Source organism: Priapulus caudatus, unplaced genomic scaffold, assembly GCF_000485595.1.
Source record: "Priapulus caudatus unplaced genomic scaffold, Priapulus_caudatus-5.0.1 Scaffold58, whole genome shotgun sequence".
Taxonomy (NCBI): domain Eukaryota; kingdom Metazoa; phylum Priapulida; class Priapulimorpha; order Priapulimorphida; family Priapulidae; genus Priapulus; species Priapulus caudatus.
Window position 1 is genome coordinate 362,352 of NW_014577119.1, and position 9,445 is coordinate 371,796.

At 42.6% G+C, this 9,445-nt stretch overlaps 1 protein-coding gene across 1 annotated transcript in view; it reads right to left on the bottom strand.

Moving 5' to 3' along the window:
* LOC106821062 (spectrin alpha chain, non-erythrocytic 1-like) overlaps positions 1 to 9,445 on the bottom strand; it is a 79,600-nt gene that overhangs the window by 68,973 nt on the left and 1,182 nt on the right. The window contains exon 2 of the mRNA XM_014825703.1: positions 5,483 to 5,543. The gene's annotated coding sequence lies outside the window, so the exon portion shown is untranslated. The remainder of the gene's footprint in view (positions 1 to 5,482; positions 5,544 to 9,445) is intronic.

Sequence of the window (9,445 nt, forward strand, 5' to 3'; positions counted from 1 at the left end):
CTTCGATGAGATCGATTATGGATTTTGATAACCAAGCGCTTGGTTCAAGCCACTGTTCAACCGATGATCGAGTATAATCGATGATCGTGACATCACTAGTTGACAACTTGTTACTTTTAAAATGCCTGGATATGGGATGTTGGATTTTGATAGCCATGACAACAGATTATATGTCACTTGCAATAAAATGCAAGTGCTTATATTTTCTACTCGCAATTTCGGAAATCCACTCGCATTTTGCGAGTGTGCGAGCGTTAATTTCGAACCCTGAGACATAGAATTTTGTCAGCAAAACCAACTTCCATTAAAATGACACAGTACTTGCGCAGTTTATTTTCCTTCACATGTACATTCAGCACAATAATATTTATTTATATTTATTTAAAAATCATTTTTTATATTCCAATTGATACCATAAATGACATCATCGATTTAATCAACAGAGACAAACACTTTTGTGGCTTATCCGTAATTCGCATATTACCAGGTTTTATGAATGAAGACCTGCACCCTTCTGATAACAGATTACTGAAGCCACACATCTTTCAAGCTAGCCACATGAGCACGAGCACATGCAACTGGGCCGGCAGCATCTGCTCTCATTCCTCTGCCCTAATAACAACCTTTCCGACAGGGCTTCGCATTGCATCCGCATAGATCTGTCTAGACAAGAGCTTTATGATCTTTTCTTCCACAGATTCTATTCCACCTGATAGTGATATTACATTCGTGTGTAATCACAGATGCCATATATATCACAGTGGATGCATGTGAGCGTACGCCATCAACGATGCTTCATGGCCCACGGGAAGACACAATCACTACCTAGAAGTTAATGCTACACATTGAACCGATTTATTTTTCATGCTCCGTGTCAACCGGCCCTCTCAACCTACATAGCACACTAACACAGTATCGATTTCCGTGTGTAATTTACAAAGGCACCTTGAGCAGAATCTAGTTGTAGAGACTAATCGATTTTACTTAAAATATGGCAGTAATCGTTTCTGTGAGAGAATTGAGACACTACACAAAGATGCAGCTGCACAAAGACTCACACTAAGGCCAGGCATACTAAGAGAACATAACATGTCAGTGGATGTTTCATTGTCTCCATGGCAACCAACAACTATATCTTTTGGATAACTGGAAGAAATTTATTCATTCACACTAATTTTATTCACGAATGCTCTTAAGTGACAACTAAAATTGTGTTCAGTTAAATTAGCATGCAGTTGGTAGTTTGTTGTGACACTTTTCGTTTTCCATTACTCTGTTTAGTGCTACACTGTACTGTGAGTATTAGCTACTGCCTCAATTCATTCACTGCACATACACAACATGGGAAGACACTTCTACATACTATATATGAAATTGCCTGGAAAAGTACTCAGTGAAATTTCATACAGGAATGTGGCCGGAGCATTTACTCGTAGAACGATGAAAGCATAATAATTTATATATGTCTAAATCAAATATCAACGGAAAGCTTTCATCGGCTGTTCTCCATCACGATCACCACCATAATGACATTCCACATCCGCTGCAGACTCAGACTGTCTGTCTGTATGTACACGGCTCATCGTGTGCGGCCAAACCTGCGCATCGTGCCGAATCGAAACACGACCCATGCATGCTATTACCACCCTACACTCACCACTGCCGTGCGAAGACTTCCCAGCGGTCAATATAATCCAGAACGCACTAAGCAGGCCCTGGCTCGCCCAATAGATGAGAAAGCACAGTAGGATGAGCAGCAGATAGAGGTCGGGATGAGCCTCAATGAAAGGGCACACGGGCATCGCACTCGTTCTGCCGCGAAATCACGAATCTTCCCCCCCCCCACGATTAAAGTGACGAATGCGGCAAACGAATCGGGAAGCCACGCTCGCCGTGTCCAGCGCGACTCCTCAAGCACGTCACGGTTGATGTTGGGATGTTGTGTGGCACGCCGCAGCACCGGCAGCGAGCTCGCGCCTTCTCCCCATCGATCGGCCCGATAAAACGACGCAGAGTGCCGGACAGATTCGAAAAAATCGAGTCACACGCCGATCGCCGTTCTCGCCGAAATGTGGCCCGCGGGCGAGCGCGCGCGCTGCAGATGTGGGACGCTCGTCGTCATGACAGAGGTTAACCGGCTTCACCCACCGCTCGGCGTAACGCGCTCGTGAGATGATCACATGATCCAGAACATGACAGCGGCGGCCTGCAGCATTCTAACTTTAGATCACTACGTCTGCGCTACTGCGAAAATCGACGGAGAGCGACGATGATTTTGGTTTCATTGCGGGCAATAAGTCTTGCATCGCTAATAACGAGAAAATCAATGATCTACCCACGACTCTGATCCTCACCAACTGATTAACCACCGGCAATTCCCACACAACTAATTCTCTTTCCAGCGAGGAGATGAAGGAAGGAATTCGATAGGCTGCACATGCTTCTGTGTGTATCTCTAACATGTGCACACTTGGGGTGGGCCTAGCACACTTCATCACTAAGGCATTCTATCCAGAAACGCTTGCCAAACATGGGCAATGTGCGCAGTTACCGTAAATCGTAGTTAACTTGTACGAAATAGCCAGTACTAAAGTACATTCCTCTTCGCGTAGTGCCTGCAGGCGTGACGTGCACAGTAGACATGCACCTGATAGCCGCTCCAACCGACGCACCCACACGTGCATTAAGCAAGTGCGGTAAGTGAGGAATAGATGCAATACATCATCCTCATAACAAACTGCTCCAAATTTCACCTCGCCTCACCGACGTGCCCTCTTTCGGGCTACACATCTAGGGTCCGACTTGATGATAACCCGGAACCTTAACGAGGCTAACTGAAGCCACTCATACATCAGCACTGGCGACTGGGTGGTGCATCACCCTACAGGTGCCACTGCCGCCCACACGTGCGAACGATGCAGGGGACTCGACTGACATCTCCTCGCATTCCCCAGCGGTCGGCATAAAACCCCGTCTGTGCGATCGTCGCACCGGCCGATTAACTGACGTCAGCACGAGCAACGACTGCACTGCATCTCTCGCCGCTTGCCGCACTGTGCTGCGCCGCCCGCGCTGCAAGTCACCAACGAGCGGAGAGGATATCGTTGACGTCACACCGCCTCCACGCGAGCCTGGGCGCGGCATCCACACGGCGCAGCAGTCCTAATTGAGCAGCAGCAGCGCCAACGATTTTACCCAGCTGGCAAAATTTTAGAAAGCAGCAGCGAAAACACTTATTGATCAGTCAGTGGTGGCTGATACCATACAGTGCATGTATACACGCACGCACGCACCCACGCGCACACGCGTATTACTATAGTAAGACAACATACGTACAGGTTGCACTAGCAGTAGCTCCAAGAAACGGTCTTGCTAGGGTTAGAAGACCCTATAGACAATCGGTCGCACAGCCTGGTCGGGCTAAGGTTGCACGTGATTGCTGCATGGCAGGTATTATCAAACAATAAACTACAACGTTGGCTTCACCAAAAAAAACCCACAGGCACTGGATAATCAAATGTGTTGGAGGGTATCAGGACAAGTACCTACTGAACAATCACTCCACAGACAATTACCCTAGACAGTTAGCCCTTGGACAAACACCCCCACGCCATTCATGCCTGAAAAATTCCTTACAAATGATCTTTTTTAATGAATATGTCTGACATTTAATTATTTCTGCATATATCATTAAATTGAGATTTTCACTGAAAAACATGGTGAATATATATAAGAAAAAATCTAATAGTATTTCTAGCTTATAGAGCTCTCTATATTATTATATTATTATCTCCCCCTGTAGCTTTCAAAACGGCATTTTTTTCAGGGAATAAGATAACACACAATCTCAAAAATAAATAAAACTAAAATAATGGTGGACTGGTAATTGCCCAGGCGTGAATGGCACAGGAGGGGGCGTTTTTCCAGGGGGTGGTTGTCCGGGAGGGGGGAGTTGTCCTAGAACCGTGTTAGAGTGCTATTTACATATACATGCTACTAACAGTAACAGCCACTGCTTTGATATATTAGTTATTACCTCAAACTAATGACCGAGTTATTTCCACTTACTCTTGATATGCGCATCACCAGCAATTAAAATCTGTCAGACTGCTTCTGTTTAATTAATGCAAGCCAGACGGGCTTTAACAAGCTGGTTGTTTGAAATTATTCATGACGTTTCTTAGGTCAAGGGAGGAGCTTTCATATATAGAGTGAAATCAGTGAATGTCATAAAAGATGTAATACTATCCTCTTTGCAGAAAACATGCAAAAGTTATGAAGCACTGACTGCCGTAGCAACGTAATCTGTAGGTAATTTCAATGAAACAATCTAGCCACTTTTTTGCACTGACCCCAACATATGTACAGTACATGTGTAGTATCTATCTATCTATCTATCTATATACATGCCAATGCCAAAATGATAGAGATGTTTCAAAGATCACACAATAACCATTACTGTTGTCTCGACATGTATATATAATAAAAGAAAAGAAAACTCTTTAGACTTTACCACTGGTGAATACTTAGTTGTTGAGGCCTCACTTTTTGTTACAACACGGACCAATGCTACCTGTCTCACACAAGAATATGTGATAGTGTCCTTTACCGTAAATCTCAAGATTTATATTGCAAACATAATTCTACTTCATCTGCTAACTATACAATAACAAAACATGCCTCCTTGAAAACCCATCAATCTATATTTCATGACAGCAGAATTCACAGGAAATTACAAAATGGACGTCGGACCCACCACGCCACACAACGCAACCAAACAAATAGCAAATGCCTTCATGTCAATTCAACATCTCTAACTGCAAACACCACGGGCAACAATATCAAGTACGTACATTGAGATACAGAAAAATGACGCATGACAAAACATATATCACAGAAGCAGCAGAGTAAGTTAAGCTGGTTGTCTGTAATATGTATCATAATACGGATTGACTTTAGCAACGTCTGCCACAGCATATATTAATATAGATTTAATATTAAGAAATATGTAATATATGCATGACATTTACAAAAGAGTTGGTTTGGATCTATTTTCTGGGTAATCAGGAATCAGCAACTTATTTTAAAAGGCAGTGAAAGAAGACAGAATGCTGGTAAAGCCAAAATATTTACAAATACTGGAAGCCATCATCGCAGTCACCAATAGCAATACAAATCATAGGCTTCCTATAGAAAAATTGCAAATTAAACTTACGAATTGCAAATGCAAACTGAAAACGTGGCATAACGGCTTTAAAGTTACACAGTCTATAATTTGAAATTTTCAATGGATTACAATTACATTAATGTCCAGTTATTGCTGGGTTTAGCATATTGATCCTTAAATGTTAGATGATTCTCTAATCATCTATGAAATAATTCAAAATTAATCTAAAACATAGGTTACATACAGAGAAAAGGGCGGGACCAGAAAAGAAGCTAAAAGAAAATAGTAATGAGGTAATATAGACTGTTTACTTACAGGTTAGGTTCTTCACGTAGTCAATTTTCGTTTTTCCTGCCTTATTAGCACACTTCAATACCTGCAAGAGAAAAATTACATGCCACTTTAAAGAAATGCCAGGGCCCCTGGCGTGCTAATTTACTAATACAATTTCACCACAAGTCAAGCATAGTACCGCCACAGTAACAAATTGAATAATTAGAAGAGAACATAGTTACAATAAATACTACCCACTCCCATACTCCCCTTCAATTACATGCAAACGCTCACATGTACATACAAGACAATCGCCAGACAGTACTGTAACCTTTTGAAATGATAAACAATCACAGAACCGCAGTATGCACACTCCCACATGCACACACAAATCTTATCTACACCTAGAAGCGACTAGAATATGTATCCGAAATCAGTACATCAGTGAGCATTACACGGTATCACAATGTGTACGTCCAGCCTTGTCAACGGCTGTGCAAGCTTAATAGATTTTAGCAATGACACACCACCGACCCATTCAGCTGCCTAACTCGCCAGTTCTGCACCAAGCCAGTGCTCTCCCTATATTTAGGCTTATATACAGCTGGCAACATGGCAGCCACACAAGAAATCAATACTGCTGGGTGTGGTGAGCTCCGTCTGATTCAGCAAGCAGTGTGAAATACTGGCAGGCGGAAAACGTGAACACAAACCAGTTCGTGCATATACGTCTACACAAAACACAGCAAGAAGAAACTAAAACTGCACTAAAACTTAGTATGACTCATCTACATAGACCAATTATGGCCGTGCAGGGCCTGGCGCTATAGGCCTTCATGTGGGCCAGGGTTTACATCACCAAGCTGTATAGATATACCTTTTGGTTAAAAAAGGCATGGTATCCTGGACGCGAAATTCAGAGGAAATACGGTAATCCATAGGGTACATTATCTTACGGATTTGTTACGGATTTCATTAGGAACCTTGAAGGAAATCCGTACAGTTGCCGTTAAAGTGCTCCTTCCACCTCAGCAACTTCTTGGTCAATTTTGCTTTAAAATCATTAAATGTACACAGAGCAGACACAGAGTCTGTGGTCGCAGAGCCATTATACAGCATTTCAATCAACTATCTGACAAATCTGTACAATAAAATACTAAGCTCCCAACGCTAAAATAGCAATGTTTAACTTAAGGTATTTTATTCAGGTCGGTTTGTCCTGCATGTAATTTTTTTTTTTCATAGTAATATTTAGCCTATCCTGTACGGATTACTTAGATTTTGAGCGGATTTGCTCATTTGTGAAGAAACAAATCCGTACGGATTAGTCCTCAAACTGGGGAAATTCAAGCCCTGGGTATCAGGCTATCAGCACACGTGTACGGAACTAACCATGAGCAACAAAGATGAGCATACATAGTACCCTGTATTCATGCAAGCTTAGGCACAACATTATGCAATATTGCACGGCAAGATGTTTCATATTTATGATTATAAAATCATTGATTGCATGCACATAAGAACTGTACAATATTTCTTAACAATCACAACTTAGTTTAACTATATAGTATGATATATCTATAATATAGATGACCTACATTTAACACAATATACTATCAGCACTAACATTGTCTCGTGTGTAAGTACACTTTGACGGCACAACTGTAACACAGGATGAGCTTGCTTAGAATACATAAATTATTTAAACCTCTCATTAAAGCAGCGAATACTCTAGAAACCAATTCATCACCACACTTGTTTCCATAGCAACACAGCTACTACCTACAGGAGGTAATCAATATTTTAAATATTATCATTTATTTATAAAAAATTAAAAGCCTTTCATTATTCGACAATTGTAGATGCAACTATGAAGGACCACAACATACAACACCCAATAAACCACATTTAAAACAAATGATATTCATATATTATGATTAACATAATTTGTGATTGAATTTATATTAGTTATAAGTACCAAAGTCAGTTCTAGTATATAGATTGTAATTGTTTATTCTTTACAAATGTTACTAAGAATCGTGTCCTGTAATAGAATACATTAAAAGAAATTATGCAGGGTGCGAAATTAGCACCCGCCCACCGGCATATACCGGCAAATTATTTGGAGGGCCGGTAACATTTGCAAAACACCGGCCCTCCGAGCCGGCGGTTTCAGCCGTGTTAGCGAGTACCTACCTTTTTATTTACAGCCTACATTATTTATCGCAAATAGCCTACATTACTGTTTTACCTGAAGGATATCACGCCATAACTTATTTTTTTAACATGTGCAAAAAAAAAAAGAAATAAACGCAGTGTAAAATCAAACTATATATCATGTAACATACTACTGTGTCTGTAGATTAAACTAATAGCGTCTTAAAACGTAACGGTACCTCACTGAAAATGGTAAATTATGCTGTGTTTATGCGCTCAGTCTGTCTGGTTTATGGCCGCAGCCATTTTGAATGACGTCACGGATCCAGGAATAAGTAGTACCGAGCACTGAAGGCCTATTTTCAGCCAATCACCCGTGAGAGATAAATTAGGTGCTGCGCAGTGCACGCGCACGCTTTGGTGTATGTGTGAACTGCAAATGACATTTTATGCTAATTATGTTATTATTATACTGTAATAAGACTGACAAAAAGGTGTTACTCGACAAATGCCTATTTTGTTACGGAAAAATCCAATAATTATTACTGATGATCATCAGATGGGGTTGGCAGGTCTGCACGCATGTACACGCGCGGTACAGGGCTTGAATTAAAGCGACGAGAAGCGGCAAGGCAATTTTTTTTAGGGCATGTGAGAAATCGCTTGAATTTTCTCTAAACATGGAAGGGCACAGAGGCAATTTTAAAAGGCACCAAGCAACTCTCAAAATTTTAGAAGGGCACAAGGCACTTTTGTAAAATAAGGAAAACTCATAACAAAATTAGTACATCAACATTCGTCTTGCTTTTAAATGTACAAAACAATATGCCCCCATGTAACTTACACCGTAACACTGACCCCTGTACCCCCCCTCCGCCTAATTGGAAGTATAGTAACAAGAAATTTTACATGCCCGCTATCAGGAGTGAATAATTATCCGATGCTGTTATTATTCCCTCCTGCGACTAACACGTGTTTAAAGCTCATCATTGCAACTACAGCACGCGACGCGCCACGTGTTATGTTGATTCGACTAAACGAAACTAGGCAGTAGATTAAAGGGCACCGAACGGCAATTACACAAAAGGGGCAGGCAGGTGACTGCGTCGGTTCGAGTTGGATTTTCAGGGCAGTACGGCAATTGATAGGGCACGACGTCAATTGCCGTCGGGTTTATTCGAGCCCTGCGCGGGTACACGCACGTACACGCGGGTACAGGGAGATACACGCACGTACACGTACACGCCGATACCGCGCATGTACACGCGGGTACACGGAGATACACGCACGTACACGTACACGCCGATACACCGCATTCACACGGAGATACACGCACGTACCCGCGGGTAAACGCAGGTACAACGCACATACACGGAGATACACCCACGTACACGCAGGTACAACACGGGTGCAGCCGCAGATACACGCACGTACACGTACCGCGGGTAACGGAGATACACGCACGTACACGGCGGGTACACTTGCATACACGCAGGTACACGAAGATACACGCATGTACACGCACGTGCCACGTACACGCAGATACACCCACGTCACGCGAGATACATGCACGTATACGCGGGGTACACGCACGTACACGCGGGTACACGCACGTACAAGCAGATACATGCAGATACACGCATGTACACGCACGTGCACGTACACGCACGTGCACGTACACGCAAATACACGCACGTACGGTACACAGAGATACAAGCATGTGTACACGCTGGTACACCCACGTACACGCGGGTACACGCACGTACAAGCAGATACATGCAGATACACGCATGTACACGCACGTGCACGTACACGCAAATACACGCACGTACGGTACACAGAGATACA